The sequence below is a fragment of the Pinus tabuliformis genome, chromosome 1_2, assembly GCF_031772625.1.
Source record: "Pinus tabuliformis cultivar Carrire ecotype Pingquan chromosome 1_2, CPIR1, whole genome shotgun sequence".
Classification (NCBI taxonomy): Eukaryota; Viridiplantae; Streptophyta; class Pinopsida; order Pinales; family Pinaceae; genus Pinus; species Pinus tabuliformis.
In genome coordinates, this window is record NC_142298.1 from 693744923 (window position 1) to 693760960 (window position 16038).

Here is a 16038-nt window from a genome sequence, read left to right on the forward strand (position 1 = left end):
AGTTTCAACAACATTAATAATATGTTCTCTTTATTCGACACTGATTCCCATGCTTACTCATGGTGGTTGTATTGGCTCTCTGATACTTCACTATATTTGTATTTGTGTCATCATATACATATATGAAATATGTTATGGACTGATTCATAGTGATTTCATGTATGGTTTGCTTTCGCATATGTGTTTACTTGTTCCTTTCCATGTCAATGATCTATTCCGAACTATTTTTCAATAACTTATGACATGTTCCTTTTTACTGTATGTCCGAGTGGGTTTCAGCTCGCTGATCCCTCTCATGGCATACCTAATTTTATTGCTGCTAAGACTTATTTGTATCTATGTTTGTAGTTTGTCAAACTTGGGCCAATTCTTGTTTCACTGTCTAGGCATTTCACCCTTGTCCCCACTCCGACACATTATCATTTGACAACCAAGAGTAAAAGCATTTATGGTGGCAGTCATGCCCACATACTAGATGGGGCTCCTATCCCAAATGGTGTGAGATATAATTGGGGCTTCACATCGAGGAGACCCACTTAGTTGTTGGCAGTACATTTCAGCCCATCAAAAAATTGGCGCTAGAAGGAGGGCCAGATGACAAGATGAGCCCTTAGATCATGCAATTTAGTCTCGTATTTGTAAATCATTAGGGGAATTGTCTGGTCTAAAATGGGCCTTCTAAGAAAAATATTCAACCGAAATAAACTTTATAAGAATCAGTGGGATTCAAGATGATGATGCCAACCATGGTTCACCATTTCTGGAGTAAAAAAGTAAAAAGATTAAAAAATAATAAAATATTGAATTTAGGCTTCTGTGATCCATATCAAGTTTATTGAGGAGAGATTTCAATGAAAATCACATCGAAATTCATTTGTAGACGCGTTTCGAACATACAAGTGTTTGACGATGAACCACAGTTGCTGGTTCAAAACACGTTGACAAATGAATTTTGATGTGTTTTTTGCCGAAAAATCTCCTGAATAAAAATAATAAAATAATAAAACTATTTTTCCAACTCATATTTTCAACTTATATTCGTTATTTTTTACTCAAATTTTGAGTGGGAGTACTCGTTGGATGAAAAATTTAATTCCTCATCCAAGGAGTACCCATATTGCATACTTTCGATGTACTGTGCTACACGAAAAATGAGAAATACATGAAAAGGTGTGATTGCAATCATGTTTTTCATTTATTTCTCATTTTTTGTGTAGAAGGGTCCATCAAAAGTATGTAACATGGATACTCATTGGATGAGGAATCAAATTTTGCATCCAACAAGTGTTTCCACTCGAAATTTGAGTAAACGCATAGGGAGATAAGTTGAAAATACGAGTTGAAAAATTAAAATTTTCTTTTTTCCCTCTAAAATTTGATGATGTAATCTAATATTATTTTTTTATTTCCACTATTATTTTATAATTTCCTTAGGAAGCCCATTTTAGACCTCAAAACTCCCCTAATGTGACTCTATGCCAAATCTTTCTCCTGGGGTATTTATCTGATTTGTCCATTTTTCAATGTTCAATCCCTAATGAGCATCTCTATCACTTATCTCAGTTAAAGTTTGATCGCAAGGATGGAACATCCTTGGCTAAGCACATTTTTGATTTCCTTAAGTTTTGTGAATCTTATGAGATCGACGATGAAGAGTTTTCTTGTGTGCTCTTATCCCTCACCCTTGAAGGTCATGTCAAGCAATGGTGCCATACATTGCCAAAAAATTCCATCCATTAATTCAAGCAAATCATCGATAAGCTCCGACAAGTGTTTCACAGGTACGATTTTCAATATGTATTTAGTACGATAAATGAGCTTAGAGTGAAACTTGAAGAATCTTTAGAGGATTTTACTATTAGATTTGTCAATCTTTGTTTTGAATTTCCTGAAAGAGATGTTGACTGGGTGTATTTGAGTGAAAATTTTCAACGATTGGTTTTTGTTTCTCTGCAACACCTTCAATCTGAAACAAGTCTTGACTCTTGTGAGTATCATGATAATCTGCAAGTTACAAGTTGTCCAGGTTTTACCCCTAATATTGTTTTTCCTATCTCTCTGAATCTGGAACAACCTCAAGCATCCGAGGAGGAAATTACTACTTGTGGGATTTCTCATCCTCCCCCTGATTTGTTACATAATAAGATTTTGGTTGTAAATGGTTCAGATGATGAAAAGTGCTTTCTGGGAGATGAATCAAATTGTCTTGAATTTGAAGCTCTCATACATCCTTTTGATTTTGAATCTAAAATTTATGTTGACACAACATCTCTCACTATTGATGAAACCCATCTTGTGCTCGTCAAATGTATCCCTAGGTCTATTCTTCGATTTCATTCACCTATTAGTAATGGCTCGGGTTTTATCTCACATAGAGTTGATTTTTCTATCAAATCCAAGGATCATGAAATGCATGCAAATCCATTTCTCCCTCTATCTGACACTAATGTGTAGGATGTGAATCCTCATCTGATTGGTGCCCCATCATTTGACCCTTTGCATCCATTGTACCCTAATTTAGTTTATGGATCTACTACACCAGTGGTTTATGAAAATCATTTAGAACTTTATCCTGATGGTGTTGTTTGTAGTGATGAACATGAGGGTAATGTTTCACAATTGCATTATGAGAATGATGAGTCTCATGTTTATGACCTCTTCCATCCACAACCTTTAACAGGTGAAGAAGAACTCCTTACATCTCGGCCAATTCAAGATGGTTCTCTGATTAATTCCTCTTCACTCTTAATCCTAGAAGAGCTTTATGTTCCAGATACCCAACCTGATCAAACTGGTGGCTTCAGGGATTGTCATTATACCAAAAACATATTCGCTCACACCTCTAGTGATTATCATTTATACCCATTTGTTGATCCTATGAAGCCATCATAATTTGATGATTTACCTTTCGAATGCTTCGGGGCTCATTAAGAAGTTGAGGCACTTCAACTTCTACTGATGGTTATGTCAGGTTCTCACATTCCTCATGAGGCCCCTGAACCAAGTCAAATTAGTGTTTCTGCACACCATGCTCCTCTCGGCACCATTTTGATGGATGCAAGAACATCTTTAAAAGCCTTTGATTTGAGTGAGGTTTCTTCGAACACAACTTTCCACCCCTATCGGTTGATATGAATCAACCTCTATACCCTAATTTGTTTACTAAAGGAGTACTCTAGCCATTGTCTCAAATATTTTTGACTTTTTCCTATCCAGTATAGTTTGTGTATGTATACAGTCAAATGATGTCTTAAAATTCCCTACATGGGAATGTGCCAATCACCTAACCTCTCCTCGCTTGAGACTCTTCTGGTTGATTCAATTCATTCTTGGGAATCAAAAGAATCTAATCTGTTGAACTAGAAATCTATCAATATTCATACATCTGATTCAATAGAAAAAAATTTCACTAATAGTTGTCCTATCACAGCTAATGATAACCATATGTATTCACCTACCAATCTTGAGAAACTACTAATATTTGATGGATTTTCATTTGAAGGTTCAAAGATTTGGCAGGATGATAAGCCACTTCTGTTTCCACTGATTCTTATGTAAGGTCTTCACGCCCTCGAAAAAATCCATGGCACATTCAAACTAGCGTTTTTGAAATTAGGCTTTCTGCACTTGAATCCTCGGGTTTCTCAGTTACATTAAGCGAAAACCCCGTTTTTCAAAGTCATCAAGTTAGTCATCATCCATATCATGATAGGGTTTATGATTGGATTGAAGGATCTTATCTGAAGGATTCCTCTGCTAGAAGGATACATCTTGCCTCACTTACGTTGGATTTAGGGTTAAGCATGAATGGACATGTCATGGCTGGATGACTATAAATTTCACTTTTGTAATTTTGTTTTTACCAGGATTGGGTTACAATTTTCCTTGAATGGTCTTTTCTGGCACATTTTCCTGTAACTAGACATGGTTTTCTTTCTGTTGTGCATTTTTCACACTTGAGCATTTTGGCTTTTTCACAATTCTTTTTATAGATTCTAATCATTGTCATCTTTTTTTTTACAGGTCAGGAACTGTCGCGGTGGCTACATTGGAAGTTTGATTTCACATGACCCAAACTCTTCTTCGACTAAATTAGGTTTTAGGGTTTATACTAGTTAGGTTTTAGGTTTTTATTATTAATTTTCTAATTAGTGTTTGTTTTATGGTTTAGATACACCTTGTTGTGTTTTCTTTTTCATAAGTGATTAGTTGTTATATGACATTAGGAATTTAAGATTACACTCATATCCTTGCATTGCTCATTGTTGCATGGCCTTCATGAAATCTCTGCATATGTATTGGATTGGTATTTTAATTTCAATTGGACGATTTCTTCCTCGCATTGCATTAATTCATACCTGTTGCACTACATCATGCATTTGTCTTCAAGCATAGCACACACTACTTATTGACCTAGCCTTGCATTGAACCTTATGTTGCAAAAAGTTGCATGAGCCTTCTTGAACCTAGATCCTTCAATCCTTTCATACTATGGCTAGTTCTCTCACACATGTTTGCACAAAATAAAACCTAAAGGAATATCTCTTGGCCTCCTCGCCCATGTTGAAAACCTAGAAGAGCTTCCCTGGTGACCTTGCCTTAAAACCCTAGCCCTAATGATTGTGTGCAATTGTAATGGTTACTCCAATAGGTAGATTCTCTTAGAACCAATCATAAAAGTTACATCCTAGTATCTCTCCTACAAGTCTAACTTATTAGCAAGGAAAATAAGAACAGATTGCTTGTGATGAACCCTAATTAGTTTGAAGGACCTATACCCAAAACCTGAATCTTATGCTCAACGTGGCCTTGATTGTTTCAATGACTTGTTTTCATTGTTCACTTGTTAACTGGAGATGAGATCTAGAATCTTGGAATGAGGGAAAACCTAAATCATAATATATTTTAGTTTTTGTCAAACAGGAAACAACCTCTCTTGCTCGTAAAATAAGTTAGGATCCCTCATCCACCCTAGGACAATGAACACCCAGTAATAAGTGAAAATGCACACATGAAAGAAAATGAAATTAAATAAAGGGAGAATGATCAAGAAATGCTTCCTACGCAGAGAGGTAATACAACAAATCCGACGGGGTACTAACCAGGCTCTCTGGTAGCGAAGAAACGCCTGTGATTTCTTGAAGTGATTCTATCATGGTACTATCCGGGTTGCTGGAAGCAGAGCAACACCAAAAAATTATTTAAAAAAATCTGAATACAATAAGTCCTCTCCCTCATTCTTTACATCATCATCAACTATTGGCCTGTGGGAACTTCTAATTGGGTGTTTACTAACTTGAAAGACCCAAGTGAGACATGAAGGGAAGGCATATCTGCAAAGGTCAAGGCAATGCAAGAGGTACCCATAACGACTCTTGAATATTCCCTTGCATGATTAACTAAATTCAAACTATTACAGGGATGTTGAAAGAGATATTGGATTCTACAAATTGTTCGCTAATTGTTGTAGTCGCTACAACACCACCAAAAAAGTATGGGCATATCCAAATTTTTGGGTACCCCACTACTCGCCCTAGTCTACTAGGGTTCTGATAAGGCCTTTAACGGTTACTCTCCCCGTGACCCTTCCTATCAAACCCCATTGATGCACCCACTCACACTTGACACATTGCATCCATGCATCATGATTTATCTTAGTTATAAAACTTATGATTGCATTAGGGTTTGTGGGTGTGTTTCTTGAAGGAGCTTTGAGAGCCCCATGACTTTGAAACCTATCCTCCTATAGTGTACACTGTAAATTAGTGGAGGCACTGTGTGTGGACATATAAGAATTCAAGTGGGATTTCATTATGTTTCCCATTTTAGGGTTTGGGAGAAACCCTAAATTATCAAAACAGAGGGTGCATTCTCACTTGAATTGTCTAAGAATATTGGTGAGAATCATTATAGATCATATTCCCCTAGGTTCATTACTAGTTCCTCATCTCAACATGTTTATTAGATTTTATGAGAGTTATAACTTTCCCTTGCATCCTTGTAACACTAGGCTCATGTGATTGAAGACCCAGGATTCTTGTTAACAAGTTGTTGGTATCCTAAATTTCCCTATTTTCTACCCCATTTCCATCAAAATCAACCTCTGTTTCGTCTCAATAAAATACCCTTCTTTCCTGCATTAGTACAAGATAGTTACCCATTCCTACACATGCTCATATTTTATATTAAGATTTATTACAACACTTTATTAATCATTTTATATGGATTTCATGCCTATTTACATATCTCTTGTAACTCATATTAATTTCCTAGAGTAATCATGGAACTTAGTGTTAATTATGAATGAGTATGACTAGTGCAGGTAGATTCCTACATCGCCATGAAGACTGTTTGAGATTTCCGAGAAGCCAAATCTTCCACGAGGACAGGTCTCGATCCTTGACTTTGAGATTAGCTAATGATGAACTGAAGCAAGATAATAGGTGGCACACAATCAGGGAATATTTTCCAAAGTTAGGTTATGGCCAAGCGAGATTCATGTGTATTATAACTGCTGGCCAAGTTTGTAAATTCAGTTTCTAAGTTTGTTCAGCTGAAAGGCCTAAACAAGAAATGTCTGTAATTAGTGAAAATGGCTAGAGGCAGAAGGATATATAAGATATAGATTATAGGTAGGAGGAAGCTAGTCAGCGAACCATCAATTGTAATTTTGTTTTATGTAATCTGGTTATCGCCTCAGTGCTGGGGATGGAATTCTCTATTATGTATATTTTTTGGATCGAGTAATACAAGAAAACTGCCATGATTTGCATACACAACGTCTAGTTTATCCTTGATGTATATTTGAAGTGCTGATCTTTTTCGTTCCTCAAAAGGGGAAAAAGCTGGTTGGCTAGGGCCCAACCAACCCAGCTCGTTTACCCCTCTTGCTTTCGTTATTCAAAAAGAAGGTGTGGATATTTCGTTTGCAGAGGTGTGATGTTATAGTTTTAATCTTTATCTTTCAAGTTCTGATTTAAAATATATTTTGTAGCTAACGTGTGAAATGGATCTATGGTTTGAGAGTTAGCGATGTTTACTTTGTTTATGAAATATATTTCTTGCATTTCCTTTACTCTCAATATTTCTTTTAACTCGTTTTCGATCGGATTGTGCAAGGAACTCTTTCCTGCACCAATGCATGTTGTTGCCTGCACTTTGGTTTAATCATTCTTTTGCAACAAACAATGAATCAATTCTCTCCATATTATTTCTAGTTATTTCACAAGTGAATGAATCATTAACTTAGTAACCGTCTTCAGTATTAAAAGTACATATTTAAGAATATCTGGAAGCAGTTGCATAAAATTATCATAAACATATTATACTTGCAAAAGAACATAAGCATCTTTGAATGGATTACTAAAGATAGTTAACACATGAAAAGCACTTATACTATTGTTCGATTCTTTTGAAGTGCTTTTATTTCATGAATTTTATTTCCTTTGCAAGGTTTAATGAATTGAAGCATTTCCTTTTCCACAGATAATTTACTTTAGAATTTCATTTAAAGTTGCAATTCTTTTTCAGCATATCTTTTAGTCCTTTCAAAAGTAATTTGGAAACTAGGTGAAGGGAGATCTGCTTCGGTGCAAGAGCTGGTCTCTTGTCACAGAAATAGAGTGCTCTAAGCCCTTAGGCTTAGAGCACCTTCACTAATACATAAGTCTTCAATAAGGGAGGTCACATATACTTTTGCACAGAGATATTGTACCTGCACTAGTGCAAGCAAAATGTAATAGTGCAAGGACAGATTATTTGTGTGGAAGGAAGATCATAAGGAAGACAAAATTCTGCAAGGGCCCACTTGTCAGACTGTTATCCATCCATATGAAGATGAACATAGCATTTCATTACATAATTTAAGATTGTTTCCATTGTGTGGAATTTATTTACTTGATTTACATGCAAATTGTCTTTTACATTCCAGCACTAGAGTTTCTTTGGTGTCAATTACCTTTTCGATTGTTTTCTGTCTGATTCTACAAAGCATTTCCTTTAAGAAGTAGGATTAGAGATAGGAAAAGTTCATACCATTTCTGGCATTGCCTGTGCTTTGTCTCTAAGTTTACGAAACCCTCGGGTTGACAATTAAGTGTTGAGGAGTTTGCTCAAGTGCAATTCCTACACCCAACATTTTGGCGCTGTTGTTGGGGAGGCGATTTGAATTGGTAAGAATTTTCCATTTTTTGCAATAGGGGTAAGTCTGCTATTATTTTTTTCCTATAGTGTGCTTCTATTGTTTGAAGGAATTTATAGGTGCCGATTTATTTTTTGAAACTTGCAGTTTTTATTTGAATTTCGTTTTGTCATTTTTTGAAATGAATGCCTAAAAGAGGTAGGGGTCCGAAGCCCACTAGGGGCCAAAGAAACACTGACAAATATGAAACCAAAACTCATATTGGGCCTTCTTTTGTAGGCAGAAAGTCCAAACAAACTTAGACTCATCATGCAAGAACAGTCCACCTAGGCCCTGGTAGCAGTGGTTCAGGTGTGACACAGCCCATAAAGGGAATAAGGGGACTGTTGGAATCCATAGTCAGCCTTCTCAGCCTGTTGAGAGCAGTTTGGGTGGAAGAACAACAATGGCAGATATGGAAGACCATGTAGAAGGAAGTGGTGAAAATCAGGTAAATGAGGAACAATCCACTTTCGGATTCCTGATTGTGGATCCTGATACACAAGTACAAATGAAAAACATTTCACCATCAACTCTTCCTCATTTTTATGGTAAGGTACATGAAGACCCAAACTCTTTCTTATTTGAGTTTTATATTTTGTGTAGAAGTTATGATTATTCATTTGATGCCCAGAAGTTAAATTTGTTTCCTGCAACTCTCAAGGATGCAACACTCCATTGGTTCATGGGACTAGGAGGAAACACTATATCTTCTTGGGAGAAAATGAAGAGAGTGTTCTTGTCAAAATATCAGGAATATTGTAAAACTAGAGATATTCAAGATGAAATCTTTACTATTGTGCAAAATGATGATGAGACTTTAGAGGACTACTTGGAGAGATTCTTGTATATCCTTCAAAGGTCAAAGCACAAATTTGATCTAAGTACCATTAGAACCTTGTTCTTACGTGGGCTCACTGATGATGCTAGAAATAATTTAAATTTGTTAGGACAAGGTGATATTTCTCAAAAGAATTTTGATCATATCTGTGATTTTTGCAGGAAATTCTCGAGGAACCAATATAGATCCGGTAAAGGAATTCGGAATAAAAACAGAAAAACCGAATCTACTGATGCTATGATTATTAGATTAGAAAACAAAATGGACAATATGAAAATTGAAATAATGAATACTATTAGTAAACAAATAGACTCTTTGAAGTTTCAACAGAAACTTGTAGAAGAGCAAGAGATATTGTCTATTTTCTGTCCTAAATGTAGAAGAAAGCATCCTTTAAGAGAATGTCCTCTAGATATTAAAGAAACTAATAAATGTGCAATTTGTGTAGATAACCATGCTACAGATAAATGTCCCTCTATACTTAGGCTGAAAGCTGTATTTGAAGGGGACACCCTGAAGCCAAATCATTGCATGCTATGGGAGAAAGAAGGAATTGGCCTCAGGTAAGTGCAGGTATGGTTCCTGAATCTCCACCACATTTTTTTGGTTACAATGCACATTCATATTCCTATCCTAACACTGGTCACTCTTAGCATTGGCAGCATGGGAATCAATATCAATATGGACAACCCTCCTAACCTTGGCAACAAGGATGGAGAGGGCCAAACCATTCACATCATTCACATAATTCCTATCATGCACCTATGCAATCATACCCTCCCACATATGCACCTTACCCAATGCCTCAACCATCATTACCTCAGCTGAGTCAACCCATGCCACCATTATCATTCCTCCACCGTTTCGACCTTCTCAGCTGCATGCTCAACCTTTACCTAGCCCCAATAATAAAGCGGTACAAATGATCCATTCTATGACCCCCGCTTTCTTCATCCAGATTTCAGACTACTCTAGTTGGAGTCAGTGATCTCCAATTGAGATCAGGGAAGGTAGTAACCTTAGAAAATCAAAAGCAGTCCATGGTGGTTATCAATGAGAAAGGAGAGGAGGAAACTCCTGACCATTCTGAAAAAGATGACATCATTTAGCCTATTCCTGTACATTTTCAGCCCTTGTCATCTTCTTCCAACTGACCTCCCTATCCAGAGAGGTTAGTTGTGGAGAAGAAAGACCCTATTCCTGAGTCTAGCCTAGCCTCTGAGCTTAGGAACCTTTTCATAAGGGTACCTTTGCTCCAAGCTATCAAAGAGATCCCCATTTGTACAAAAATAATTAGGGAACTCAGTCTTAAGAATCTAGGAAGGAGAAGATTGGAACCCCAAACCATTCAGTTTGTTGGTAGAGCAGTAGAGTTAATGATGGGATGTATGCACATGGAAAAATATACCGACCCCAGAAACCCTATTGTCTCTATTTAGATAGGTGATGTCCTTGTCTCCAATGTACTTATAGACCTAGGGGAAGCCATTAATGTTATTACCAAGCAAACCATGGATCAACTTGGATTGGTCCATATTCGTCCTACTCCCACTTTGCTTGAACTAGCAGATCGATCTAAAATCAAGCCAGAAGGGGTGTTGGATGATGTGATTATTTCCCTAGATTCTTGAGAATATCCCATAGGTTTCATTGTGCTTCAGCCAAAGAACCCTGTGGAAGGGCATCGCTTGATCTTGGGACGACCATGACTTGCTACGGTTGATGCTTATATTAGATGTCATTCTGGTGATATGTATATTACCCATGGAGATTCCAGAAAGAAGGTCACCCTATATCCACCTACTAGATCTATTCAGGAGCTCCTAGACAATTTATAGTTAGACTACGGTAGTGATGAGGAGACTCGGCTTGTTTCCTTGATACATCAGAACGCTGAGTCCTCATATGAGTGTGAGATTCAAGACTTCCTAAACAATCTAGACACCATGCCTAATTTCAAGTCATTGAGTCAGATTTTTAGTCTAGATTTTTAGGAAGGATATGAATCTCTACCTCCATCATCACCATCTCTAGCGACACCTTTGTGTACTCTTGAGCCTGACACTACTCTTGTTGAGATTAGTCTAGGTAAATCCTTGTATATCAGTTCAGACTTGGATCCTTCTCAACGAGAGTAGCTTGTGAATTTGTTGCGAAACCATCTTGATGCCTTTGCATGGGGTTATGAATATATGAAAGGGATCCTTCCTGAAACCTGTACACACCATATCTATATTTAGGATGGAGCCTGACTTGTCTAACAACCCCAAAGGCGAATGAACCGAGCTCTAAGAGATGTTGTAAAGGAAGAATTGCAAAAACTCTTAGATGTTGATTTTATCTATCCCATTTATGATAGCCAATGGGTCTCTCCATTAGTATTAGTCCCAAAGAAAGATGGGATATGGTGCATTTGTATTGAATACATAGAATTGAATAAAGCCACTCTCAAATATTACTTCCCCCTTCCTTTCATCAATCACATACTCGATAGCCTTGCTGGTAGGAAGTTATTTTCTTTTCTAGACGGCTTTAGTGCATATAACCAGATACAGATAGCACCTAGGGATCAAGACAAGACCACTTTTAAATGTCGTTGGGGTACATTTGCTTATCGAGTGCTTCCCTTTGGGCTATGTAATGCCCCGACTACCTTCCAAAGGGAAGTCTTGGCTATTTTTACTGGTCTTCAATGCATAGAAATCTATATGGATGATTTCTCTATGTTTGGTGATTCATTTCAGGAAGCCCTCAAGAATCTAGAAAAGGTGATTCTTCACTACCAAGAAGCTCATCTCGCCTTGAGTGATAAGAAATGAAAATTAATGTGCAAGGCGAGAGTGGTTCTTGGCCATCTTATTTCCGACAAAGGTATCCTAGTTGACCCTGCAAAAATAGAAGTCATTTCGAGTCTTCCTATACCCAAAACTTAAAGGGAAGTGAGAGGTTTTCTAGGACATGCGGGCTACTATAGGAGATTCATTGAGAATTTCTCAAGGATAGCTACACCCCTTTTCCGACTTTTGGCTAAAGATAGTGAGTTTTCTTGGTCCACAGCTTGCCAACAGTCTTTTGAGACATTGAAGGAAAAATTAGTTCAGGCACCAGTATTGAGAGGACCAAACTGGTCCCTACCATTTCATATTTCCTCTGATGCCTCAAATACTACTATAGGCACAGCTTTAGGACAAGAAGAAGACAAACAATCTTATGCTATTTATTTCATTAGTAAAAACTTGTCACCCATTGAACTCAATTATACGGTTACTGAGAAAGAGTTTTTAGCTATAATTTTTTCCATTAATAAATTTAGACATTATATTATAGGATATGAATTTTTTGTACATACTGACCATTCTGCTATAATATATTTGATGAATAAACCATTAACTAGTGGTAGAGTGACTAGGTGGTTGCTATTATTACATGAATTTAATATTACCATTGTTGATAGACCAGGAAAGTCAAATGTAGTAGAAGATTATCTTTCAAGATTAAATAATCCTGGTGAAGCAATTCCTATTGATGATGATTTTCATAAAGAACATATTTTTGTTATGTCAACAAAATCTCCATGGTTTGCTGACATAGATCACTATTTAGTCACAGGAAAATTACCACCTCACTTATCCGCTCATGAAAATTGGAATATCATTCAGAAAAGTGCCGCATATTCCTGGATCCAAGGAGCCCTCTTTTACATCGGAGCAGATCTCATTATCCGTAGATGTGTAAGAGAGGAATAGGTGCTTGTATCTTAAAATCTACCCATGATGAACCTTGTGGGGGTCACTTCGCCAATAAGTGGACTGCATACAAAGTGTTATGAGCTTGTTATTTTTGGCCTTCCTTGTTCAAGGATGCCAAACAATATGTCAAGTAGTGTGATAGCTATCACGGAATTGGCCAACCTAATCAAACCAATGAAATGCATTTATGTCCTCAGGTTATGATTGAACCTTTTGAAAAATGGGCCATTGATTGCGTAGGACCAATAAATCCTACATCATCAAATAAAAAACATATTTTTGTTTGCATAGATTTTGTAACAAAATGGGTAGAAGCTAAAGTTGTTTCTTTTTCTACTGAAAGAGTTGTTGTTGATTTTATTTTTACTGAAATATTTACTAGATTTGGTGTGCCTAGAGAAATTGTTTTTGACAATGGATCGTAGTTTATTTCTAATCTGGTATAGGGTGTGATGGAGCAGTACAAAATACGGCATAGGAAATCTACACCGTATCACCCACAAGCAAATGGTCAGGTGGAGTCCATGAATAAGGTGATTGAGTCCATCCTCACAAAGATGGTAAACATGCACAGAAAGGATTGGGCTGACAAATTACTGAAAGAATTATGGGCCTATCGAACCACTTGGAGAAACAACACAGGACACACACCATATGAGCTAGTGTATGGGAAACAAGTCCTCTTGCCGATAGAATTCCAGATCAAGACTTTCAGGACTGCAATCCAATTGGGACTAGATCTCTATGAAGCATAGTAGCAACACCTTCTACAATTAAACGAGTTAGATGAAATCCGAAGGGATGCTGTTCAGCAGAACATCTTGGTTCAATAGCAGCGCAAGAAGTGGCATGACAAGTCCATTAAGAAGAAGCAGTTCCAACCAGGTGATTGGGTACTCCTTTACGATTCGAGATTCAAACATTTTAAAGGAAAATTCCATACACGCTAGATGGGACCCTATGAGGTGGTCAAAGTGTTCGAAAATGGAACAGTATAAATCAAAACTATTGATGGACGGAATCCTGTGTTCCTGGTAAACAGGCATAGATTGAAGGTATATTTTCAGCCCATTACTAAGGAGATTTTATGTAGCAAATCCAATAGACATTTGAAAAGGATATGGTAGGTGGTAATACCAACCTATTGAAGAATTGATTCCTTCTTCTCCTTATTAAAAAAATAATCAAAGAAAAATAAAAAGAAAAATGACAAAAATAAAAAGTATAAAAAAAAAAAATCCTGTAATTATGAAAATCAGTTGACTGACATGATTGCAGAAGGATCAACCTGAAAACCAACATGCTGGTAGGGAGATCAAAATTTTAATAAAAAGGGAATGTTACTTGATTTTTAGATATGTTGACTACCACCAAGAAGAAGCAGGTTCACGAAACCGAGCACTTACCCAAGTTTGGGGTAACTAGCATGGACATTTTTATCCAAGTAAACGCTTACTTCCCGTTGCAGTTATTTTTTCCTACACCAGTGCAGGCAGATTTCAAGGTAAAAAGATTATCTTTCTTCTATTTCCCATTTCGAAATTTCCCACTAGTTTCTTTCCTAAATTCCCCAATGAATTACCTTCCTCTTTCTTCCAAGAAACTACCCTTACCCGATTTTGTAAAATCCCTCTTTTCCCTTGAATTTTTTTCCCACATCCCGTTTCATTTATCCCTCTTGGTGATATTGTTTCTGAAATCCCTGCTGTAATATTCCTTCCCATTCTAAAATTTTTTTACCCCTTTCCCACTTCTTTATTTCCTCATAAATTGATTGCAGAATTTGATGCAGTCAATCCAAAAGGCATGTTCAAGAAACACCAAAGGATGGCGAATAAATTTTTCTTGTATAATGAGGAAATTTTTTTAAGTCCAGCTACAGAAGTATGTCCTATTAGATTCTCTATTTGGTAAAAGTATCTAGTGCAAGCACAATGCAGTGCAAGCACATCGCAGTGCAAGCACAACAATGCAAGCAGGTTTGGTGCAGAAACATAGTTGACTGTGAAAGCAATTTACACAGTCCTGGAGTGGTTTATCAGGGATATTTATGGGCCTATACTTTCCTGCACATGTGTTAATATGTTATCTCATTCCATGTTTTAATTGATGCTTTGTTTCATTATTTACTAATCTAGGAACAAATCTTTAAAGTGCAAGATGTGTAAGGTTTGAAATCTAATCTTTTTAAATAAATGATGGAGTATGTTTGATTGAATTATGATGCTAACTACAGGATGGTACTACTATCCGATAACCTGCACACCCTCCTTGAAATAATTCCACACTGCCTGGCCATTATTAGCTTACCTGCAATCCGATCATTGTAGCCGTTGCGCCACCACTGCCTATACCGCCATTGCATCCAATCATTACGATTCACCCATAGTGGGCTGACATGAATCAATACCTGATATGGGGGGGTTGTTCCATCATAGCTGGGGGCGAGTAGGTCTGAAAAGATGGAGGGTAATGAACCTCCAGCATAAAACTCTCGGTGAATGTTGGAGTCGCTCAGAAATTCCTTCGAGGGTGTGAATAGAGCAAAGTGGAGTGTGGTTCGAAATGGCACCTGTGAGGAATGAATTGCTGTCTTTGTAGGAAATTGAACAAACCACCGAGTACAGGAACAATCTTGCACTATTACAAGAATCTAGGTTCTTGCCATTCCTGCAGAAGTTTGACGGGTTTGACATGGTGGTGGCATTAGAGTTTGCAAGGACGTTCAAAGAAGGTCGAGTCAGGGTTGGGTCCTTAAAATTCAAAATTACAAAGGAGTTCATCACACAAGCCACAGGCTTGCCACTTACAGGGGAGCATTTGTTTAAAAAAGAGTAGCTCGCAAAGAAGCATTGGCACTAGTTTGTGGTTGACAAGAAAATTAAGGTCGATTAGAGAAAGGGACTTCCACAGACTGCCATGGTCGGGAAGTGGCAAGATTTACTATTTATATTGCAGAAGTTTGTAATCGGAGAAGGACGCTATACCTTGGCATTTGTATACCACCTTCGATTGTTGTTTCACTTTGAGGTAGGAAAATTGATCAATTTTCCTCACTTCTTTCTCAGTAGCCTTGAGAAGATGGTGGAAAATGTGCATAGTGGAAGTGCAAGGCAGGTTACAAACAAGCTCTTCCATGGTGGGCTTATTACGATGCTGATCAAGAAGAAGTTAGAAGAAAAGGGGATAACGTGGGGAGTGTTTCTGAAATAATTTTGAGCAAGGGGTGCAAAAGAGTTTGCTAGCACAAGTACATACAAGAAGAGAAA